The sequence below is a fragment of the Pinus tabuliformis genome, chromosome 7 (assembly GCF_031772625.1).
Source record: "Pinus tabuliformis cultivar Carrire ecotype Pingquan chromosome 7, CPIR1, whole genome shotgun sequence".
Taxonomy (NCBI): Eukaryota; Viridiplantae; Streptophyta; class Pinopsida; order Pinales; family Pinaceae; genus Pinus; species Pinus tabuliformis.
Window position 1 is genome coordinate 2,048,554,216 of NC_142293.1, and position 26,831 is coordinate 2,048,581,046.

Sequence of the window (26,831 nt, forward strand, 5' to 3'; positions counted from 1 at the left end):
ACCCCAGTATCCGTATTTACCTCAAGGTTAATACTCAGGTCAAGGTTATCAACCACCTCAAGGTCAATCATATGGTCAAGGCATTGGAACTGCACCTTACAATTATCAATCCTATCCTCAATCCGGTTATGGATCTCAGTATCCTCAACCTGTTACGGGTCAATACCCTGGAATGTTAGTGTGGGATCCGTCACAGGGTCAACAGGTGTTGCAGCCAAGTATACAGTTGGTACCTCAAGCTGGACAACCCGTAGTTTCTGGTCCACCCCAGCAACCGCAACCTGTCCAGTCAAATGTTCAAACTTCTGTAACTTCGGTAGTTACTCAGCCGCCAATTGTGCCTAGCACTCCATCTCAAACGGCTGCTGCAACTACCGCCACATCTACCATACTTACTTCTGGAGTATCGGCGTCTCCGGTTTCTACTGTCTCTGTAACCACTCCTCAGACATCTTTACCGTTGTCTGGATTTACGATTCAAACCACAGTCCAGATGCCTGTAGGCCAGCCTGGTATAAGTACGGTTGTCACTACTCAACCTCAATTTATTCACCAACCGTACCAGGGACAGTACCAACCTGGGCAAGCTGTCCAACAACCGGTTTACCAGTATCAACCGTATCCTGGGTACACTTATCAACAACCTCAACAACCCCAGTACGGTCCGGTTAATCCTGGTTTTCCAGGAGGATATAATATCCCAAATGCGACTCTTGTTCCTAGTTATCCTGGATATCCTCCTCCTGGGGCCGGTATTGTGACCCAGAGTTTTAGAGATCCTAACTGGCAGTTACCGTTTATCGCAACTTTGGATTTACCAGACTTGACGCGCCTAACGAACGATCCAATTCAATATCTTCCGTTCTGGCCGCCAATGCCAAATAAGTTGCCCAGCGATATACCCAAGTTCGAAGGTAAGTCTGGAGAGGATCCGTCCAATCACGTGATGACTTACCACCTCTGGTGTGCTTCAAATTCTATCTCGGATGATTCGATCCGCTTACGTCTTTTCCAGCGTACACTCATTGGTCTCGCAGCCAAGTGGTACATTGAGTTACCACGGGCCTCTTTTTACAATTTTAGCCAGTTAGCTACCTCGTTCTTAACTCACTTTCAGTTGCCGGTCAGATACGATAACGGCACGAAGTTATTAACTTCACTAAAACAATCAACGTCCACGTATATTTCTGATCACATTCATGAGTGGAGACGTCGAAGAAGGCTAGTGAAAGTTTTTATCCCGGACCAAATCTTAGCTGAATGGTTTGTTAAATCATTATTACCAAAGATTACTGAAGATGTAGCTAAGGCCGGAGTAGTTACTGAGGAGCAAGTCATTGCTCAGGCACAATACCTTGACTTAGTTTACACTCAGTCGGGTACATTACACGAGAAGATTCTGGATCTTCCAAAGTCGAATCAAATCGCTGCTGCTCCTTCGGGATCTCATGCCGCTGATGGTATGATTGGTATCGTGAATACAAAGAGCAAGAAGAAGTCTTCCAAGGCTTCAACTACTCCTATTATCACTTTGCCCGATTCCCCGACAGGAGAGTCTTCTCCTGAACTTACCGCCGATATTCACGCTGTAGAGTCATCTACGGCCAAATCAAAAAATGGCGGAAAGAAGAAAGGAAAGAAGAAGGCTAAAGCAGACAAGGCTCCGAAGGAGAAAACCGAAAAGTCAGAAACCAATGACGAAAAGTGCAAACCTCGATATCCTTGTCTTATTTGTGAAGAGGATCATTTTACGAGAGATTGCCCTCATCGGGCCGAGGTTGTGAAAATAGTCAAAGGTTCTCCCACTCCTGCTGTGTTAAAAAATCCATTTCCGGAGCAGGAGAATAAGATGATAGGTTCTTCCTCGAATGCCAGTGAAGAACCCATTTTGATGATGTCTCATGTGAGGATTGCGACTCGATCGCAAGATTATGGTAGTAAGAATCCTGTTGATGGTAAGGAAGCAGAATCTTCTCACTCTAACCCATCAACCTCAGCTCCTGGTTCCGATCCACTACAGATCGAGAAACCTAACCCGAACTTAGTAATTAAACCGCCCGCCAAGGGTGTACTTCGAAGGTCTGCTTTCAATCCACATGCGAGAGCGGCCCAGAATTACAACATTGTTGAGGACTTAGCTGTTTCACCCTCAGCAATGTCGGCGTTAGAAGTGCTGCAATCATGCCCAGCACAACGAAAATTGCTTTTGTCGGCTATAGGAGCTGTTGATGTTCAGGACCCGAATCTAATAATCTTCGATCTAGAAAATAGTACACCGCGTCTCCCCCATCAAATGGCTTTCCAAATTCCAGTGATAGTCAAAAACAGGCCTATTCATAGGACTGTGATTGATGAGGGAGCTTCTACGTGTATTATGTCGATTCAATGTTGGAGATCCCTTGGTTCTCCTTCGTTGAACCAATCCCCCACCATCCTTAAGGCCTTTGATGGCCGTGGGTTCCGTCCGTTTGGTATTCTACAGGAATTGCCTATAGGGGTAGAAGGTAAAACCGTTAGTCTGGATGTGGAAGTGGTTGATGCCCCTCTAGACTACAACCTTCTTTTGGGTCGAAGTTGGTCATATGCTATGACGACGGTCGTTTCATCGGTCTTCAGAGTAATTAAATTTCCACATAACGGTAAGATCGTGACTATTGATCAGCTGACATACTTTTCATCCGACCCAGCCTCTTCAGAGAGTATCCAGCATGTCGGTAAGACGACAATCCCTTATAGGGACGTTGGTGTAGGTTTAGTTAAGGATTCCGGTTTACTGGGAACTTTTCCTCTCCCTCCACTCAGCGTAGAACCTTCATTTGCAACAATTCATATGATTACATCAGAAAACATTATTTATGATGATCCTTGGATTGTCCCATCTGACTCTGAGATAGACTCATTCGGTGATGCTATGCCCTTGAGTCCATATGAAATTGCTTATGAAGCTCTCATGTCTTTTACCGACTCTCATTCAACCGAGATCGACCAAATGAATGTGGTCAGTGAAGAATCACTTTTCACCTCAACCTTAGAACGGATAGCGTTTCCCGAAGTCGTGTCATCTGACGAACAACTTCGCGAAATCCTAAGTGTAGACGATCTACCATGGGAGGATCTCCATCACAGATCTTCGTTTTTACCTAAGGATGATGCATTTGAAAATGATTTTTCATCTATCTTTACCGCTGAATATGTCAAAGACGCTCAGGATCCAACGAAACATTCTGATTCAGAGTTGAATTTAGGGAATATTTCTCGTACTATTCCCATTGATATTTCAGTGAAGCCCGGAATTGAGGAGAACATTCATATAGGTGCCGCATGTACAGAAGATGAAATCCAAACTTACAAGGCCCTATTCCAAGAATTCCGCGATGTGTTTGCCTGGTCTTACGAGGAAATGCCGGGAATCGATCCTGCCATTGTTGTTCATGAAATAAAGACCTACCCGGATGCTAAACCCGTCCGGCAACGGTTGCGTCAGATTCACCCTCGAAAAGCGGCTGCGATTAAAGCAGAAGTCGAAAAGTTGTTGAAAGCAGGTTTCATTTATCCGATCCCGTTAACGGATTGGGTATCGAATATTGTTCCAGTCAATAAGAATCTGTATCGACTATAGGGATATCAATCGAGCTTGTCCAAAAGACAACTATCCTACGCCTTATATCGATCAAATTATTGATGATTGTGCCGGAAGTGAAATGTTTTCCTTCATGGATGCTTTTTCGGGCTATAATCAAATCAATATTCTACCTGCCGACCAACCAAAAACGGCATTCATTTGTCCATGGGGGACATTTGCTTATTGCAAATTACCTTTTGGGCTTAAGAATGCCGGGGCCACTTTTCAACGGGCGATGTCTTACGCATTTCATGACATCAAGCACATTGTGCAACCGTATCTCGATGATTTGCCTGCTCATTCATTACATCGAGCTGATCACCTTGTCCACTTACGAGCAATCTTTATGAGGTGTAGGCATTATCGAATTCGGTTGAATCCCCACAAATGTGTTTTCTGTATAGAAACAGGTCGATTGCTGGGATTTGTTGTTTCAAAAGCTGGCATTCGCGTCGATCCCTCGAAAGTCGAAGCTATCATCAAATTGCCTCCTCCTTCGAGTTTGCGCCAACTCCAAAGTTTGCAAGGGAAAGCGAACTTTTTACGCCGATTCATCCCAAACTACGCCGAGGTCACTAAAGGTTTTACACGGTTGTTGAAACAGAACGTTCAATTCTTTTGGGACGAGATTGCCCAACAATCTTTTGATGCACTTAAACACGCGTTGACCCATGCACCGTTGTTGCATCCTCCCAACTACAACCAGGACTACTTCTTATACCTCGCAGCTTCGCATTCCACCATTGGAATGGTGTTAGTTCAAGAAGATGAATTCGGAGCGGAGCATGTGATATATTATCTCAGTAGGACCTTAAATCCCACTGAGCTAAAATATTCGCATGTGGAGAAATTGGCCCTGGCAGCCGTTCAAGCTGTCCAGCGTTTTCGTCACTACATTCTTCTCCGTAAAACTACAGTTATTTCGGATTGCAACCCTATGATTTACATTTTGACAAAACAACTGCTAGGGGGCAAGTACTCTAAATGGATCGTTATCCTGCAAGAGTTCGACTTGGAGTTCGAGAAGTCCAAGTCTAAGAAATCCTTAGTTTTTGCGGAATTGATGTGTGACTTTCCGCGTACTGACACAGAGACTGTGGCAGAGGAGTCCATTGCGGACGAATCTTTGTTTCTTATCAGTACTTTAGATCCGTGGTACGGGGATATAATCATCTATCTCCAAACCCAAACCTTTCGGCCTGAAGCTTCAAAGGCAGAACGTCGAAAAATTATTGGAGATACACTTTATCACCGGGGGGCAGACTTAGTTTTTCGACGTTGTTTAACCCACGAAGAGGTTGAGAGGGTATTGAATGATTGTCACTCTGGAGCATGTGGCGGTCATATGTCTGGGTATGCCACAGCTCAGAAGGTGTTGCGCGCTGGATACTTCTGGCCATCTATGTTTAAAGATTGTATCATTGCAGTCCGGAAGTGCCACAACTGCCAAGTGTTTGATCGAAAGATGCGCGCACCGCCTGCTCCTCTCCACCCTATAATTGTCGTTGGTCCATTCGCCAAATGGGGTATCGACTTTATTACTTGTAACCCTCACTCGGCCAGGGGGCATGCGTATATCATCCTCGCGGTTGATTATTTCACTAAATGGGCCGAGGCGATGCCTACATTCGACGCAAGCGGCAAAACAACTGCAGTTTTCGTATTCAATCATATTATAACTAGGTTTGGTGTCCCACAAGCAATCATTACTGACCATGGGAGCCATTTTCGAAACATCATGATGACTGAGCTTACAAGCCAGCTTGGTTTGCGCCACGATAGCTCTACTCCTTATTATCCGCAAGCCAACGGTTTGGTTGAGTCTATCAACAAAGTTCTGGTTATCATGATCCGACGAACCATTGGTATTCATCGGTCGAATTGGCACAACATGTTATTTTCGGCGCTATGGGCATACCGAACCTCAGTGAAAACCTCAACAGGGTTCACTCCTTTCCAGCTAGTTTATGGCTTGGAAGCTGTGTTACCCATTGAATGCAAAATCCCATCACTTCAAATGGCTGTCGAATTACTCCCAGCTACTTCCGAAGAGGAGAAACGTTTATTGTACTTAGCTAAATTAGATGAGACTCGACGTGACGCTGCATTGGCAATCGAGACTCACGCAAAGCGAATGAAAGCTCAGTATGATAGAAATGTGACCCCTCGAAGTTTTTCGGAGGGAGACCTAGTGCTTTTATATGATCAAGCTAACGATAAGCTAGGTGCTGGAAAATTCGTTCCTATGTGGCATGGACCCTATATTGTAAAGCAAAAGCTAGCAAAAGGGGCTTATGAGCTGGTAGATTTTGATGGGGACTCTTTGGGTAAACCCAGAAATGGACTTTACCTAAAGAGGTATTATGCTTAAATGGTGGGTAGGGAGAAGTTTTAGTTAGGTTAGGTTTTATTTCTAGCTAGTATGTTTGTTAGTTAGTCAGTGTGTTTTTTTGTCGTTATTCTGGCTTATCTTGGTTTTACTCTTGATATTGCAGATGTCGACGCCTCTCCAAACATACATTGGATTTGCTGATGGTGCTTGTCGTAGTACACGGAATATCTCTTCCGCAGCTTGGGTTATCTATTCACCCTCTGACGAGTTAGTTTCTATGCATGGGGTAAGCCTCGGTCAAACAATGAACAACATTGCAGAATACAGTGCAGTGATTGAATTATTATCCGAATCTATTTCATTTGGAATTCGACGTTTGATAGTGAGGTTAGATTCTGAACTTGTTGTATTACAGCTTAATAGAGTTTATGCCATTAGGAATCCTGTGTTATTAAGGTTGTTTTTGAGAGTGCGTCTCTTGGAACGTGAATTTGATTACATTGAATATCAGCATATTCCAAGGTCCTTAAATACATTAGCAGATGCAATTGCTTCTCGAGTGTTGGACAGACATTTACGATAATCATGCAAGTAAATTTAAAAACATTTCATCATACATGTTAAACAAGATAAGCCGGTAATAGTGATATATATATAGATAAGAGTGTGTCAAAAAATATACATCGTCTTCGATCATAGGTTGAAAAACACCTTATGATCGGCAAAAATGATAAAGTACAAAAAGTCAAAAATGTCACATGTGTCTACAAAGTGACTAGCCAATCACTGGTGGTGCTCACTATACGACACCACTGCACGGGCTACCTTACGCAAAAATCTCCTAAACGGTCCAGGGACCGCGACTACATAGCGTTGTAGCCTGATAAGAATATCATCCATAGTAGCCTCAGGCATATCCGCCGTCAGACGCTCTAGATCATGCTCCAACTCAGCTAGTACCTCTGCAGCCGCCGCATCCTGTGGGGCCGATACCGGTGCAAATGGATGTCTTCTCTCAAAAGGTCGGAGGTTGGCTGGGCGCTGTGGACCAACATCTGCATTTTGAAAATTTTATTGTCAGTTTTGAGACGATATATATAAAAAACAAAAAAAAAATGCATAATTTGAAAACTTGTGAAAAATAAAGTACCTCTGTCATCCCATTGTTCTCCCTGTGGAAGAACCATGTCCGGATCACCTCGAAAATCTACTCTGGCATACGGAAAGTCCTGGATCGAGAAAACCTAGTCCTCCAACCAGTGAAAGTAACTGTCAGAAAATTGAACAACTGTCGCGCCCTCGTCAGGATGCCGGGCCATCACCGCAACCCATCGCACCAGCTTTGGCTCCCGAGGACCCAAGATATCAACAGTGAGTTGCTGAGGGATCATCATCGAAACTCTCTCTAAGGCAAAGCTCACGACTAAAGGCCCATATCCAAAAGATTTCAGTCGTCCATTCTTTGCCTTAGTCAGTTGGATCTTCATATTAGCCGACACAGCATCACACTAGTTGAAAATGGTGCCTTGGTAACAGTCAATTGCCATCCGCATTTGGGACCCGGAAACAATGTGTAAAGCGGCTGCGCCGCAAATTCTGGTAACCGTGAACGCTATAACTTTGAGTTCACGCAGAGAGATGTGTTTGATTTCCACGCCTTTCGAATGGTGTGCACCAGGTGTGCACCAATCTTCCCGGAGACTAACAAGGGATTGGCCACCCGGCCTAGTCCCGACTAGATTGAGTTGCTCGCCTCTATTTGGCAAGCCAGTGAGAAAGTATACATCCGAGGGCTCTATCTTGAGCTGGTGCCCTCCTATGTAAAAGCATTGCTCTTGAACGTTCCATCTCTCAACCAGCCATTCTAAGAATCTTACCTGAGCCCTCATGCCAGGTATGGCCCAGTATTTATATAGCCCGCATTCTTTTAGGGCATCAATGGAAGGTTGATGTTCAATTGCAGCTAAATCAACGTCTTCATGCTCTCTTTCTCTCCAATCCAACATGGTGAGTGCCCTACACACCAAGAAACAATCATTAGAATTGATTTGGGGAAATTTGAATGGTTATTTGTGGAGATTGGGGTTTTAAAATCCGCCTTTCACGGAGGTCGCACCCCGCGTTTACAACACAGGGCATCTGGACGCAGCTGGCCTGAAGGTGGGCTGCGTCCCCCGACCATTTTCCTGTATAGGAAAAAGTCGGGGGACGCAGGTCACCCGAAGGGCACCTGCGTCCACCGAGGGGCGCATTCTAAAACCTAAACCCCCCCAAAAACAAAAACTAAAACCTAAAAATCAACTTTAATCGGATGAAATTGAAGAGTAGGATGTTGTAAAATACCTGGAAGAGATGGCGTTCGATTCTGACGGTCGGAAGTTTCTTGCCAAAAGCTCCTTTTTCAACCTCAACAGTCAAACGGTAAAAATGACATGGTAAAAAGTCTTTTTATAGGTTTTTTGGATGAATTTGTTCATTTTTCACCATGAAAAGATGTTTTTCGATGTATTTTTTCCTATCTTAAACAGGTATGAGTAATGTGTCGCTTTTGTGCAGGACAAAGGGACTTAGAGGGAAAATTGTCATTTTTCACAAACCAAAATATCAGAGTCATCTTTTAAGCCCTTTTCTGACTCCTAAAAAATGAAAAGATTGCCGAGCGTTTCTTTTACACTCGTTAAAACGGAATTAAAAGACGGTCCCCTTATAGCTCTTTTCTGACCGTAAAATCAGGAAAAGATTGCCGGGTTTTTGTCGTTTCAAACTCGATACGGAAATAAAACGACGTGTCTTTGATCGCTTTTTACTTTTCAGGTCAGTGACACTAATTATGAAAGTACTTCTTGGTCGCAAGATCAAGCGGTTCCCCCAGGTATTATTTTATACTTTTTCGGGCTTGAGGGACACAAATCTACGAAAAAGTTCAACTTGGAGTCTTCTTAAGTTTTTCAGACTCTCTAAAATTGAAAAACGCCGAGTTTCTCCTATACTGGGCTCGTTAAACATTTCACAGTAAAGGACCTGTTCAATTACAAACAGGAACGAACCACTTCTTCCTAGGGTTCGAATCAAAACTAGGTTGGACTCATCCGAAGGATGAGCTTATAATCAAGCATATGTTATCCTCCTCAAGCTTGTTAAAAATAAAGAGGTACTTACCAGAAATGGTGGGGGAAAAGAGAGAAGAATGAGCCTATTTGTTACCTTTTGTCTCAGAAGAAGCTTTATTACCACTCTTGAACACGACACTTTTTCATTCACCTAGGTTGGGAAATCCTTACCTCACAGTTGATCAAACCACTTTGAAAGTCTTCAGCTGAGTTCCGGGGATTAACTTTGAGTCATTCAGCACCAAGCCATCTGTCGTGTCGTTATGTGTTCAAGAGGTCTGCAAACAAAACTTTCATCTGCAAAATACTTGTCATCCATTTGACCATCCCTGAGTCAGTCCTTACAGCAACATTTCTTCAACTTGAACAATGATTTCGTGTTGTGGGCTTGCCTGCAATGGGTCGCTTTCTATCGACATCAGCACATTATCTAGAGAGATGACTTAGAAATCATCAGTATCTTGAAATCTGCATGCATCAATGGTAGGTTTCTCGCCTTTGACGTCAGTTTACATCATTGACTTTCGATCAAAGGATTCCATGAAATGTTCGACATCAACTCATTCATTCACATCTCATGGATTGTACTGGGTACTTTGAGAACCATTGACATTACTGGTGGTCTCTCTCACGCTTGTTAACAGTTTACATCATCGGCTGGTAATCAAGTGGTTTCTACCATGCTCGACATCAACTCATTTATTCGCATGGCTAGAATCGTACCAATTCGAGAAGTAGAAATGAAGACCCTGGATCGAGTCTTTACCATCCAGGCTGCGAGGAGTTTTGTATTCATTATCTAAGTAGACTAATCATAAACAGATGGCTGCGCCCATACTGTGTCTACAAAAGTCTATGATTATGATGTACTGCAAGATCATTCCTGTATCAAAGTAGTTAGTATGTTAGTTAAAGTTTTAATCTGAGTATGGGAATGCCTACCTCAGTGATGATATAATCTTATACATGTATTTTGTGTTGAAAATTGCAGGTTCTGACTAGGCTCTCCACGAGATAATCCTTGAAATGATAAAGCGCTTCACCCTTCCTAGATAATACAAAAGCCTAATCTATTCCAGGCTTCGCACTTTAGGGGGCAATCTGTTACACTAAAAAATGTCACCATGACTATTTACAGTTAAGATGACTCTATCAACAGTCATACTACCCTCTTAGGCAAGTCTTATGCCTCTGCTCTCCATGTCAAACTCCAAAAAAGAGAGAAAGTCTTTCTAAATGTATTTATCTCTGGGGACGCAGGTTCTCTCAACCTTACCTGCGGGGACGCACCCAAGGTTCACAAAAGCTGCGTCTTTGGACGCTTTGTATGTAAAGGTGCAGGTGCGTCCCCCTGAAAAGGTTAAAATGCGCAAGTTTCATCTTTAAAAAGTCACTTGTGGTTATTTCTAGAGCATTCTAGAAGGTTGTTCGACGTGTATTGAGCGCCTCCAGATGGTTCATGCACTCCTACCAAAGAGGAACTTATCCCATCAATAGGGGAGCTATCCCATCCAAAGAGGGGGTTATCCCATTGATGGTGGACTTGATTAACTTCCTCTTGAGCACTATAAATACAGGCATTGGGCCAGAAGGAGGGGAGGTTGAAAGCTATACATTTCTAAGGGTAAATGCTGCAGGAATTAGGACTCCCATTTAGAAGCTTGTGAGGAGAGATTTCCATCTTTGCTTGCTCTATTTGGAAGTGGGTGAGCTTTGTCAAAGTAAAGGAGAACTCTTGTGGACCCTGGAAGGAGCTTGCACAACACCAAGTCTCAGGTTGTAATGGTTCCTTTTGATTACCTTTAATGCAAATTAGTCCATTCTTCTCAATAACTTGTTGTTTATGAGTTATTTCATGTACTCCTTGGTCTATATGTTGAATATGCTTTGTTTTATGTTATAATCAGGTGCTATTTAATGGTTTGACTGCTGGTGATTGCAGGTTTTGGAGAAAAGGAGGAGCTCATCCAGATCAACAAAGCTTGGACTTCTACAACACCGTTTGGACAAAGGTAAGAACAAAACACTTGATTTCTCATATCATAATGCATGTTTAGAGAAGGATAGCTCTAGTTTGTTTTGTTTGTCATTAGAATGTCTTAGACTTCTAGGAAGGTCGGTTGTGTCCGCACTATTGACTGATTCCGTGTGACAAGAGGAAAAAAGGATATGAGGAGGAAGTTGCAGGAGGCAGAGGAAGCCTATATTAATGAAACCAATCCTAACATTCAGAGAATTATAGACCACTTAGAAGAAGAGGCAATGCAGGAACTATCTGAGCCTGAAATGGAAGATTGGGAGAGTTTTCTCCCTGACCCGGGACACACTAGAGGGAGAATGTCCCTATACAAGTAGTCATTACATGTCTATTGGGGTATGAAGAGATTACTCGCCAAGGCCATGGAGCAAGTGGCATTTGAAATGGTGGAGATGGCTCAAGGAATGCCCACCCTTAAAAGAGAGGTGAAGAATATCCAAATGACTCTTCTCATGCAGGACAGGAAGATGGAGAAGTTGGTCCAGATGTTTAAAGCAAGTGGAATAGAGGTCAAGGCAGAAAATGGGGCCAAGCCTGATGCCATGAAGCAGTAGAATATGCAGATGTTGACAAGAGGTTTTTCTATGCATCCTTTTGTATTTTTGATATATTAGATGGTCTTGTTTCCAGTTACGAAAAGTTTGTTTATAGTAAGAATAGAGGGGGTTTTAGCATGGTTAGATAGACTGAACATCTACTTTTTTTGGATGGCTATTAAATACTATCGAAGGCCACCCGGTTTCCCTTCTGGGCGGGTGGCAACCTGTCTATGTATGTAATCTTTCTTTTAGTAATAGAATCTTGCCTTAGTTTACAAAAAAAAAAACAACATAAGTAAGCTAAAACCAACAAATTTAATATTAAATATCATATAACAATATAAGTAAACTGAAACCAACAAATTTAATATTAAATATGAAAGATTCTTTATATATTCAAAAATGTCACATCATATATATCATATACCATATACCAATCTAAGTAAGCTAGAACTAACAAATTTTATATTAAATAAAAGAGATTCTTCACATATTGAAAAATGTCACATCATATATATCACATACCAACATCATAGGTATCATATATGATGTAGGAGCATCATAGTTCCAAATTTTGTACATTTAGCAGAATCTAGGGGGCATGTGTTTTCAACAAAGTTGGTTCTGTAAGTATTTAATTAATGTAATTTTCAATGTTTTGAGTGACTTAGAATAAGATTTAATTAAATATTGTGAGCAATATTTGTAAATGTTCTTGAATGTAGGAGGACATGAGAGATCTAGGCTAGTTGAGAACTCATAAGGATTTTAGCCATCCAAAGGTCTAATATAGGATTTTGGTTGAGTAAAGAATGGAACTAGGAGAAGCTTTAGGAGAGATTGAGAGATTGTTGGATCTAAACTGAAATTAGTTCAGATTTCTCTTTGTATATATTGTAAACATTTGAAGCATTCTAGAGATTGGATTGAATCCAGGCTGTAAATTGGACCTTACCAATATGGCCACTCGCGTATGTAATTATATTATGTTATATTAATGAAAATACAAAAACACATTGTGTCATGAGGGTGAATAGATTATGTGTGAAATTCATTTCTGAGTGAATCATAGACAATATTAGTCTACATAAATAATATGATTTCTCTATATTGAGAGACATTGGTGAAGCCTTTTGAAGTTTCCTTTGTTGAGTCAGTGTTGAGATGTTTGTTTAGGAATGTGTGTCTAAGGTGTATATATAAGTCTAGATCCTTATTGTAATGGCGGATGGATCGGCCTCGAGTTAACTACAGTCGTATTATTGAGGACAGGCGGAGAACAACTATGAAGACAGAAACTATGATTTGCCCTCAAATTCCAAAGAATTTTGAATGAGGGTACGAAGGTGGAAGGGATGGACAAGATCACCGTAGTGCAATTGAATAGTTTAAATATTTAAAAGCAACTGTGGAAGAATTTCAATTTGGCTTTTCAACCAGGGCACGCTATATACAGAATGAAATCCTGGGATTGAGCAGACTGAGTCGAATGTTTGCATCAATTTGGTTTTTTTTGGCTATATGGATACATTTGCATCAATTTGGGTTTTTTTGGCTATATGGATACATCAATATAGATATCATATAGTATTATAGGAAAAAAAAAATAGTCATCTAATCAATACTAATTATAATTTGAGTGGGTTTAACCATCCAAACCATGTGATGTTTTTTAAGAGGGTATGTACATTATTATTTATATTATTATATTTATTATCTTATTATTAATATAATAAAAAATTAATTATTGCATTTAAAAGAGGGTATAAAATGTATTTTTTAACTATAGAATTATCATGATTAGTCACATTTTAGCCAACTTTTATGGGCTTATTTTGCAAAATATGATTAGTGTCTCATTTGAGAGTTATGGTAAAAGAGTTAAAGGGAAAGCTAATTTTAGGAGGCATTACTTAAATATTGACCACCTTGTCCCTCTTAGGATTGTTACCAAGGAGTGTTGCAATAGTAAAATTAATTTCTTATGTTGTTTTGTTGGCTTTAGAAAATCTTTTGGGAGAAGTTATGACAAAGGCTCGATGAGATAATCACTCCTCTTGTGTTGAGAGTTGTTGTAACTAAGTTATACGAGATTGTTATTTCCAGGCTTAAGACCACCAAGGGTTGTTCTCAAGAGATTAAATGCAATATTAGGGTTAGGAAAGGATGTCCCATATCCCTTGCCCTTTTTGCTATTTACATTAATAAGCTATAAGAGTGTTTAGAAGTTATACGATGAGATAGGCCCAAGCTTGCTAGTATAGTCATTAGTCTTCTCCTTTATGTTGATGATAATGTTCTTCTTGCAAGAAGTCTTGCTAATCTCGAAAAGAATCTTAGAATCCTACATGATCACTACTCCAAGATGGTTATGACTCTTAATAATGACAACACTAAAGTCATGATAATTAAATCCAAAAGAATCAACTATTATAATTTCATTTATTATAAACAATTACTTGGACAAGGTTTCCTCCATCAGCTCAACTAGAACTAGAGAATTCAGAAAATGATTATAGGAGGTTGAAAATCTTACTACGAGCTTAAAAATAATTGTAAGTCAACTAATATTTGAGTTTTGAGTTAAAATAAGTTTCTCTTCGATACTCTTGTCACCCCTATTATTTTATATGGATGCAATGTTTTGGGCTTTCAGTATATCTAGAGAATCATGGAGAAAGATTGAGATGGTCCAAAAGAAAGTTATGACATACAGCCTCAATATTAAAGGAAATACTCCCTACTTTATTCTCTTGATTAAATATATCCTCTCCCCCATTGAAATCATGGCTAAGTTTAAGTATCTAATGTACAAGAAGAATTTGTACAACATGGAATCCAAGAGGTTCCCAAAAATTTCTTCTAACTCTTGTCAAAACCCCTAACTCTAGCTCCAATGAGGCTGACATAATGATTCCTATTCTTGACTCAACCATTGGGGGTAAAGGAGGAGATCATCTTGGAGGATAAGGATGATATTAAAAACACTATTACTTCCAACTTTATGGGATGATAAGGAGTTAGAGGGAAAAATAAATGTAAGATATTATAAGGAGGTGATCAACCCCACTCTTGCTAACTAGAGTGTTATAATATAATAATATAGTTCACTTAGCGGCTTTGCTTAAATTATTTGTAATGGTAAGAAACATCATATACAACATCTATGATGTATTTTAAGTCTTCCTCGAATGAACTTGTTTATGAGTGTTTCATCACAAGTGCAAATGAATTATGATAATGTATCTTGGAGGAAGGTGCAACAGATCTAAATACTCTTTCGTTGGGGGACTCACCAATATCTTAATTCATTTTTTAAAAACATAATTATGGGGCCACATGGTGCATCACTGCTACCAAGAATGCCTTAAAATGGAGGTTTCAAATATGCATAAAACTTTGGAATAGTGGAAAAGGAGGCTAGAAGAGGCCTACTTTAAGGTTTTATCTTTAAATAGTTTTAAGAACATTCGCCACATGATCACCTTAGGGTTCATTGGTTGACACACATAGACATGATGGAATGTTGATGGTTATAAGGGTCATATTTGGGCACCCTTGCAATATTACAAGAATTATCATGGATGGATTGGTTGCTCTTAATCAAATTGGGTGCATCACGAATCTTCATATCTTGTATTGACTAGGACAAACCAAGGTAAGATCAAAAGGAAATTTGGCACAAGGGGAAGAAAAGTGGGGATTATTGGAGATGACCCCATCTAATATGAAAGTATTATTCATGATATAATAAATTGGCAAAGAAATATTAAATGACTTGGTTTCTTGGGGTACAAGAGAATAAAGGAGTTGGGTGGTCCACACTTGTGGATGGTGATGGATGGAAACGATGCCTTTGGGCACAAGAATCTAGGAGAAAAAAAGTGGTATGCACTTATTTATTGCACATATATTGGATAAAATTGGACACACTTGGGGTTAGTTTTGAAAACTTGGTCATAGTTGGATGAACTTGGGTGTAGTTTTAGAAACTTGGGGGCACTTGAGTGCATCTGAATAAAGTTGGGTGCACTTTCAAGTGCATTTGTTGGATGTGGATGATCAATGAACAAGGAACCAAAGGAAGCATCTTGACAAATGGCAGAAGCAAGTTGATGGATGGGAATTGGGTCCATCTTATAGTGAAAGGGATTACATGTGTAAGGAAAGATTATACAGAGCATACTTCAAAAGTGTTAAGGCATAAATGGTTCATCATTCACCATGAGTGTAAAAGGAGTTAAGCGTTAGGCACAATAAGTCAAATGCATTATTCACATGAGAAGAAGAATAATATAGGTCTTGTAGGAGTCTCACATACAATTACTTCAAGGGTTTGATTGTGCAAGATTTTTGGGAAATAGTCATAACGAAATATTTCATTAGAATCATTGTACATATGTATAGAATTGCAAGAAAATGATGCATCTTCCTTATTTTTGGTAACATCCTTCATCTAAGTAAACTTAAAGCACCACCTTCGCTTTGCATTGGCTAAGTATTGTTGGGATGTTTTAAAGTTCGTGGTTGGACATGTACCCATTGTTAAACTTGGTTGAATAGGACATAGTTGCATTTCATATATTCTGGGTTAAGGAAAAAATATTAATAGAAATCTAGGAAAATAGATCACATTAGGATATAGTTCATTCTCATATTCCCACCCACCACGAAAAATTAAATCTTACATAATTTTCTCCACACGTTGAGAAACAGAACAACATTGTAGTTTGAAACCATGCCAAATAAGCTATGCTTCATCATCTCTAAATCTAAGATGTCCAATGTACATCAACACTTAAATGATCATGGATTATATTTGCATTGAAAAACAAAATTCTAGCTACATTCCAATAAGATCACCAAGTGTTTCTTGAATGTATCTAGTGTGATAATATCATTATCACTAGTATGGTTGATTCTTCTTCTCAATTGTTGTCAATAATGTTGAAAATAATGCTTCCATGTCATGTGTCACATGTATTATATGTTGTCACTCGGTATTCCAATGTGTTATTCTAGATATGGTTGTTTCCCATGTTTATGAGTTCTTGTTGTGTAATGTGTTAGTCATAGATCCAGTTTCTTAGGATATAGACTTGTCGAAGTGAGTGAATTATATCTTATATATATGTAATTGTTGTGATCAATTAAACATCAGTGTGATTTGTGTGTGTAATGTTTATAAACTCTCTTTAATTTCTAATATGGCATTAGAGCCATAAGGGTCAGATAAATGAGATTCAATTCAATATGCAAAGCCATTTTCTAGTTAGCGTCTCTTTTTTATCATTCATAGATTGACTATTTTTTCTCTGCATGAGTCATATTCAATGAAAGTCAATTGTTGTGAATGTCAATTATAAAGCTCGTAGCTTATGTTGTGTCTTCTAGCGTTGAGCCCTGCATATTCATTGATGTGAATTTAAAGGTAGACACTCTATTGAGTCGATTAATTGTTTAGTTTCATAAGGACATAGGTAGATCCCAATCAGCCATGGACTCTGTGAGGACCAATGACATTCATGAGGGAAATTAACACCAACAACGGTTGTCAGTATTAAGAAATGAGATAGCTAGAGGAAAAGAAGGACAAAACGACTCAGGATGATCTAATCTGAATTTGTTGAAGCATTGACTGCTTTGAAAATATTTTAGAGTTTGGTTCTTGATCCGAATCGGACCCATAAACAACTGTCAAAGAACATTGACTATATTGGGATGAAACAAATCTTTGAAGAATCCAAAAAAGCATCAAAAACACCCTAAACTAGTGGTAATGGCAGCCAGTGTGGAATGACGAGGACCCCGGTCAGAGTGCACTGACTGAGGCCCATGGAGACTGCGCAGGAGGGCAAAGTAGCCCCTGGGAGCCATGGATCGGGAAAAGGAGGTGATTTTCAATGCTCAATTCATTGGGAAAACAGGGCTGAAATGGAGGAGCCTTAAGCCCTTGGTCACGTTGGGAGTTGGAGAACCGCGGGTGGAGAAACGAAAAGCGCTAACATATGAAGGCGGGACCCACGCTCTGGAAAACCGGCAGTATTGATCGGGGCACCCTCAAATGGTAAACGATTCTGGAGTAAGAAGAGCAATCCCACTCAACGATTAACGTGTGGCGGCGGAGGTGAGAGAAAACTGCCGTTGATCACGTGTTATTGGTAGAGCAGGTCAACCACGCAGGACGTGCGAACGACATTGGATCTAGGGGACCTAGATCAGATGGTTGAGATTGTGCCCGATGGAAAGAAGCAGAATCAATAGGGAATTAAGCCGCGTTCTAAAGGGATTTGGAATCCGTTTGACTGCCACGGTGGAGGAAGAACACATCCACGACATAACTGAATAAACGAACCGACGAGAAGGTTGGCACTATTAAGGAATTTAGACTTCTGTGATCCATAACATTGTTTAGATAATCTTCGGCAAAATCACATAACCAATCTTTTGTCGACGCGTTTCAAACCAACCAGTGTGGTTCATCGTCAGGACAAGTTGAAGAACCAATCTCGCTAGGCTTGATTAAATAGAGGTGCAGAGACTCCAACGGCTAATTTTGACCAATGACCCTAGTCAAATTAGTTAATATTTAAAAAAAAATTTAATAACGGAGTTAATTTAAAAATGAATAAATCTAATTCTCTTAATATTTAATATTAGATTTATTTATTTTTAAATTAACTCCGTTATTAATTTTTTTTTAAATATTAACTAATTTGACTAGGGTCATTGGTCAAAATTAGCCGTTGGAGTCTCTGCACCTCTATTTAATCAAGCTTAGCCAGATTGGTTCTTCAACTTGTCCTGACGATGAACCACACTGGTTGGTTCGAAACGCGTCGACAAAAGATTGGTTATGTGATTTTGCCGAAGATTATCTAAACAAGGTTGGCACTATTCTGATGAGGACACGAGGCCACTCCCTGAGAATTCATGCTGACGCTGAACAGGGAACTCCAAGCGTAGCTGTAGAAGGCGAATCAATAAAGGTGGAAGAGGAACCAAGGAGGCATGAGTTCGATTGGCTAAAAGCCATGAACAATGAAATAGAATACACAGAGTGGAAGAGTTGAACATTGATATATAGAACCCAAAGAAAAGCAAGATGAGACAGAGGGCCGAGTTGACGCAGTGGTAGCATCGAGCACCAGAGCTTGAGAGATTCAAGCCACCCCATAAGGGAATATGCCCGGATCGAGCATCACATTTGACTCTTTCCATTGTAGACCAAAAGGTCACAGAGCTGGTAGGAAGAAGATTCTGTGTACTCCAGTGGCTTGGGGGGAGCCAAGAACCACCGTGCCAAGAAAAAACCTGCTTCAGGAGAACTCACATTGAGTCCCTGCATTGTAATTCTCTACTAAAGGCACACTAAAACAAGGCCACCACTGAAAGCTGGACCGGAGATGTAGCCCTGGAGAATAGGGTGAACTCCTTATTAAAATTGTTTGTGTCTTGTGTTTGCTTGCTGTATTTCTCTGTTGTCCTTCCATTTAAATGTCTGTGTATTGGCAATTTGATCGATCCGTTGCTTAGATAACATAGAACACACAACAACACATGAGTCTGTAATACATTTTGTTTAATAGATCTCCAACTGATGGCACTCATAGGGTGATTATCAGATCAAGTGGTATCAGAGCTCTAGGTTGTAAGATTAGACAAGCTTGTGTTGGCTTAGCTATGAATGCTCACTAGATCAAAGCTCAAATTAGGAGAAGGAGAGTTGGTGGAAACTAATATTGAAATTGGTAGAGTCTATTCTCGAAAGACAATGTCAGAGGAAGGTTCTATAGGGCCAGACCCTCAATTCATAGAAAGTTTCCTAGCTATAAAGTCTATGGTAGAAGAAATGTATAGGGACTTTAGAAAGCATAAGGATGAAGATTCATCAGGATCTAAACAAGGTAAAGAAGAATATGAATCTCATTCCCATGACCACTCAAAAGAGAAAGGGAAAGAAGAAAGATTTCCTACACCTCCTAATAGCCCTGTGCATAATAAGAAAGCATCTTTGATTAAACTAGATGTTAAATTTGATTTGCCGATATTTGATGGAGAGCTAAATGCTGAAAAGTTTGAGAATTGGATTAGACAAATTGATGTGTATTGCATAGTATAGAACATAGATTCAGACAAGAGTAAGATTCAGCTGGCAAGCGTACGCCTAGGAGGCACTGCCTTGGTTTGGTGGGAAGGCAGAACCCAAGCTGATATGAAGAAGCATGGTAAGACCATCTCTACCTGGAGTGAATTTGTTGCTGCAAAAAAAAAAGCAGTTCTATCCATTGGCCTACATGCAACAAGCCATGATGAGTTGGAAAACTCTTCGGCAGTTGAAAGGGCAAAGTGTGCAAGGGTATACTCGGGAATTTAGAAAGAGAGCATTGATGTTGGGTATCTCATTAGACTCACCAGAAACTCTTTTAAAGTACATTGGTGGTCTACATAGCTACATGAGGCATACCATCCTCATGTTTAATTCCACTAGTATAGATGAGGTATCTGTACAAGCTACTCATCTAGAAGCTAGAGGAAAGAATGGAAATCCAGAAGTTGGGGGACCTCCCAACCCACAGTAAGCAAGAGCAAGGAGAAAAGAAAGCAGAAGTGGAAAGTAAGGAAGACTAACACTGCACAAAAAGGCAAAGTTTCATGCACGCACTCTAAAAAGGAGGGGCATGATGATGAGCATTGTTGGATTTTGCATCCAGAGCTGAGGCCTAAGAAGTCCGAGGGAAAGAAGAAGAAGGTTGCTACATCTATTCAGAATGATTTGGGGCCAAACTCAGGAGATGAAACAATCATTGCAGCCAGAGGTATAAAAGGTAAGAATTCTGAAGCATCTACTAGTCATTCTGCTCAATCTGTTATTGATGAAGAACACGAGAGAAAAAGACATGAGCTTTTCCATATTTGAGTTGTTTCCAGAAATCAAAAGATTGATACTTTGTTTGATAGTGGCTCACAAGTGAATCTAATTTTTGAAGCAATTCTAAAGAAATTGGGATTAACAACTACACCTCATAAGAAACCATACCCATTAGGATGGTTGAATGATAAAGCACAACTACAAGTGACTAGACAGTGCAAACTCAAGTTTTCTTTGGGTTCGCATTTGTAGATGAGGTTGAGTTAGATGTAGTTCCGTTGGATATATGTGGAATTGTTTTAGGAAGTCCTTACTTGTATGATAGAAAGGCTATTTTCTATAGAGTTGAGAACAAGTATCTACTTGTTAAAGGTGAAATCAAATACTTTGTAAGAGCTCATCAGCTCAAGAGTAATTATACTCTCATAAACTCAGGACAAATGAAAAGAATGATAAATTCATGCAAACAGTTTCTACTAATGGTTGTAAAGGAAAAGACACCTGATAAAACCGATGTATTTGAGGGTTGTAATGCTGATAAGCAAGCTGATATAGAAAAGATTGTTTCAGAGTATGATGTCTTGTTTTAGGAACCTAAAGGTCTACCACCCACAAAGGGAGTAGTACATGATATTATTTTGTAGCAAGATGTTCCATTGCCTAACATTGGGATGTACAGGTTGTCTTCTTTAGAGAATGCTAAAATCAAGAGGCAGGTGCAGGGGTTGCTCGAGAAAGGATTCATCAGGCCTAGCACATCACCATGTGGGTCACCAATCGTCTTGGTGAGAAATAAAGATGGCTCGTGGAGAATGTGCATTGACCACCGAGCACTGAATAAAATAACAATAAAAAAACATTATCCCCTTCCTCGCATAGATGATCTTTTAGATCAATTGAAGGAAGCTGTTTATTTCACCAAGCTGGATTTTCACAGTGGATACCATTAGGTCAGAGTTGCAGAGCAAGATGCATGGAAGACTGCTTTCAAAACAAAGCAGGGATTATATGAATGGCTGGTTATGCCTTTTGGCTTGACCAATGCCCCTACTACTTTCATGAGATTAATGAATGATGTACTCAGACCTTTTCTTGATGATTTTGTTATTGTATATCTCGATGCCATTCTGATTTTTAGTAAAACATGGGAAGAACATTTAAAGCATGTTAAGCAGATATTAGATGTTTCGAAAAGAGAAAAACTTTATGTTAAGCTCTCCAAATGTGAATTTGGCAAAACCTCTCTAAATTATTTGGGTCACATAGTAGGGGGAGGTGAATTGAAAATAGATCCCTCTAAAGTGGCAGTCATTCTAAACCGGCCTAAACCCAAGTCTGCTACAAAAGTGAGAAGCTTCTTAGGAGAAACACAGTATTGGAAGAAGTTCATTTCAAATTTTTCCTCAATTGCAGCTTCCTTACATGCTTTGACACGATTGAACAAGGTGTTACAGTGGGGAGGCAAATAGCAGAAAGCCTTTGACACCTTGAAAGAAAATATTAGTACAACACCTGTACTAGCATTGTCAGATCTACAAAGACCATTTGAGATCCAAATTGATGCCAGTGACTATGCCATTGGAGCAGTGTTGACACAGCACAATAAACCCATATGTTACCATTCTGAGACTTTTAATCCTGTAGTAGTTAACTATCCTACATACGATAAAGAATTGTATGCATTAGTTCAGAGTGTGAAAAAGTGGAAACATTACTTAATGGGTAAAGAAACAACAATACATACTGATCATCAGCCACTTCAATACCTACACTCCCAAACTAATTTGCAGCAATCAAGACATTATAGATGGATGGGTTTTCTACAACAATTTCATTTAGTCATTAGATATAAAAAGGGCATACATAACAAGGTTGTGTACATGTTATCTAGACCCATTATAAATGCATCTACGATACTTAATCATAATTCTGTGTTGCATGAAAGCTACATAGAACAATATGCTCAGGATATGGATTTTAAAAATGTATATGCAACTTTGAGTCAAGGCAAAAGAGTAGAAGAATTGGACTATCATGTGAAGGGCCGACTCTTATATCATTGTGGGAAAATCTGCATTCCACAAACTGAGAGAGCAAAAATAATAAGGGAAGCACACAATTCTTTGATATCAGGTCACTTTGGGGTAAGTAAAATAGTTGCACATCTGCAAAGGTTCTGCTATTGGCCGAGAATGAGTGAGAAAGTTTCTATATATGTAAAGGGATGTGCTATGTGTGCTAAAAGCAAGCCCAACAATAGAAAACTAGGCTTGTACACTCCATTGCCAGTTCCTTCTCACCCTTGGGAGAGCATTTCCATGGATTTTGTTGGGGGACTACCTAAATCTAGGAAAGGTCATGCTTATCTATATGTTGTTGTGGATAGGTTTAGCAAAATGTTTATATTTTGATACCCTGTAGTAAATAGATTACAGCTGAACAAACTGCAAAATTGTTCTTTGAACATGTATGGGTTCATTTTGGATTACCCACTTCTATTGTATTTGATCGAGACACCCAATTTGTGGGAAAGTTTTGGTCCAGTCTGTGGGAGCTAATGGACACCAAATTAAATAAAAGCACAACTTTTCATACAAAAACAGATGGCCAGACAAAATTAGTTAACAGGACAGTGATCCAGTTACTGAGGGGATATTGCAGCAAACATCCTAATCTTTGGGATGAGCACTTGTGCTATGTGCAGCATGGTTACAATAGAGCCAAACACTCTTCTACACAGAGATCTCCTTTTGAGACTTGTTTTGGTTTCATACCAAGGTCTCCTTTGGATTTTGTCTTTGGTAAAGATACCATGGTTGATAGACACAGTGATGTGATCAAGGCAACTAGGTTCATTGAACAGATCTAGGAGATCCACCGGGAAGTACAGGAACAACTGGAAAGGAGCCATGACAAGTACAAGGCTAGGCATGATAAGCATCAGATGGAGCATAGTTTTCAAGTTGGAGACCAAGTCTGGTTGTATATCAGCAAGGACAGGATGCAAGGTGAAGGTAAAAAACTAAAACCTATCAGGTATAGACCGTTCAGATAACCTGAGAAGATTGGTGAAAATGCTTTTCGTCTTGATCTACCAACTTACATGCACATCTACTTAGTCGTGAATGCAGATTGCTTGAGGTTGTTTGAACCTTTAATGATTGAGGACCCTGAAGAGCAGAGTCAATTACCTTCTGTTGATGACCTACTACCTGAATATCTAAGTGAATTACGGGAGGACACAGTGCTGGACAGGAAGGTAAGGACGACGCACAGTGGACAAGTGGAATACCTCAGGATTGGGCTCAAAGGTTTGAAGCCGAGCAGTTCCAAGTGGATTGAGATTAGACAAGTGAGACAACATTTTCCTCACTTGGTCTATGCTTGAAGAAAACCAACTTTTGGTGGTCCAAACGATTTTCAGTGGGAAGGCCGTGATCCAAATCGGATCCATAAATGACTGTCAAAGAACCTTGACTGTATCAGGATGAAATAAATCTTTGAAGAATCCAAAACAACATCAAAAACACCTTGAACCAGTGGCAATGGCATCCAGCGTGGAACGACGAGGATCCCGGTCAAAGCACGTTGATCGAGGCCCATGGAGACTGTTCAATAGGTCAAAGTAGCCCCTGGGAGCCTGAGATCAGGAAAAGGAGGTGATTTTCGATGTGCGATTAGTGCCTAATCGCATATCACTGGGCAAACAGGGCCAAAATGGAGGAGCCTTAAGCCCTTGGTCACGTTGGGAGCCGGAGAACTGTGAGCAGAGAAACAAAAAGAGCTAATGTATGAAGGTGGGACCGACGCTCTAGAAAACCAGCGGTATTGATCAGGGCACCCTCAAACAGTAAACGGTTTTGGAGGAAGTGGAGCGATCACACTCAACGATCGACGCATGGTAGCGGAGGTGAGAGAAAACCACCGTTGATCGCGTGTTATCGGTCGAGCGGGTCAACCGTGCGGGACGTGTGAACGACGTTGGATCTGGGGGACCCAGATCGGATGGTTGAGATTGCGCCTAATGGAAAGAAGCAGAATCAACAGGGAATTAAGTTGCGTTCTAAAGGGATTGGGAATCCATTTGACCACCACGGTGGAGGAAGAACACATCCACGACATAACTGAAGAGATGAACTGACGAGTAGGCTGGCGCTATTCTGATGATGACACGTGGCCACTCCCTGAGCGTTCATGCTGACGCCGAACAGGGAACTCCAAGCGCAGCTGTAGAAGGTGAATCGACAGAGGTGGAAGAGGAACCGAGCGGGCATGAGTTCGAATGGCTAAAAGCCATGAACAGTGAAATAGAATACATAGAGTGGAATAGTTGAACATTGAGATATAGAACCCAGAGAAAAGCAGGACAAGACAGAAGGTCGAGCTAACGCAGTGGCAACACCGAGCACCAGAGCTTGAGAGATTCGAGTCCTGAACGTCAACACCTCCTATAGCCGACAATAGTAATTTACGTTGTGCTGGACATGATTGCAGCACTTCCAAAGCCGAAATTGCTAAAGGTGAAACAACTAAATCTTCAACAATGTTATAGTTCTGAGCTGCTCTCGGATGTGGATTGAAAGCTGACTTTCGAAGTATACCCTTGGCAGGCGGTTTGATTACTAATTCTGGGTTAGGTTTCTCGATCTGTAGCGGATTGGAACTCGGAGCTAAGGTTGATGGATTAGAATGAGAAGATTATGCTTCTTTAACATCAACAAGACTTTTACTTCCATAATATTGCGATTGAGTCACAATCCTAACATGGGACATCATCATTATGGGTTCTTCGGAGGCATTTGAGGAAGAACCTATCATCTTACTGTCTTGACTTGGAAAAGGATCCTTCAAAACAATAGGTGTTTGGGAACCTTTGACAGTTTTCGCAACCTTTGCACGGTGAGGGTAGTCTCTTGTAAAATGCTCTTTGTCACAAATGAGACAAGGATAACGAGGTTTGCATTTCTCATCAGTTGATTCCGCTTTTTCTGGTTTCTCTTTTGAATTTTTGGCTGTTTTATTTTTCTTCTTCCCTTTCTTCTTCCCTTCGGATTTTCATTTGGCTATAGATGATTCTACAACATGAATATCGGCGGAAATTTCCGCGGAAGAATCTCCTGTCGGGGAATCTGGCAAGGTTATGATAAGAGAAGAATTCTTGGAAGACTTCTTCTTACTGTTGGAAATAATACTGAGAGGGGGGGTGAATCAGTATTATCAAATTCTTTTCAATATGCCTTCCAGATTTATACTTTAATTTATTTGATCGTTAATTTGTATGTCAGGGCCATATAATAATGAACAAGAACAAGAAAAATAGATAAGCACACCAAAGAACACCAGATATAAGGTGGAAACCCAATGTGGGTGAAAACCACCTGCTGCAATATGTCTCTATCTTCTTTCAATTAGAAATTTCTTTTACAAGGATTTTGTACTGGTGCAGTCCTTTACTAGTACGTAGGCTGCAACCTGAAGAGAGCTACAACTCTCTCTCATTTTCCAATCTCTCGTGGAAGGGATCTACAACCCCCTTTGCTCTTATACTTCTTTAACGACCACGTTTCATTAATTTTCAAACTGGATCCAAGAAGATCAAATAATCATCAAGTACATGCAAATCACCCAATCTCCTTATACAATCAACCAATGAATCACCCAACTTCTCAGAATGTTGTAAACAGAAGAATAATACCAGAAATTTAAACACAGAACTCTGCAGCAAAAGATAAAAGACAACGAACAAATGATTCAAGACAGGTCCGCAACTTCACCGATATAACCTTGCAGATATCCGCAGTCTTTTTGTGCCTGAACAACGCAGATCCGTACTGCATCCTTCTGCTGCTCTGCGTACCACCGCACCTTCCCTTCTATTGAACTGCGTACCTCAACTCACATACGCACTGCACTGTCTGTCTGATCGCGTACCTCCGCACTGTTCCTTCTGTGCCTCTGTGTATCTCCGCACTTTGCTTTCTTCTGCATTGTGTACCTCGCACTGCGCCTTCTGCTACGCTATGTACCCCCGCACTACATCTTCTCCTACACTGCGTACCCCCACACCAACGCTGTGGATCGCTTGTGAACCTCTGATTAGGGCCAAATTAACAGTCTTCCATGTGCCACAGTCAGTCAGATCCACAGATTTGATCATGCGCCCGAGAGTTCACGACTTATCAATAGATTCGCCTTAAGATTTCTCCTTGATTTGGATCTAGCTTTGTAAAACCAAACTCCCAAAATTTCAGATCTTATGATAATCAATTTTCACAAGTGTCTAGCCAAGGGATTTCCTTCCCTTTTTTATAGTCAAAC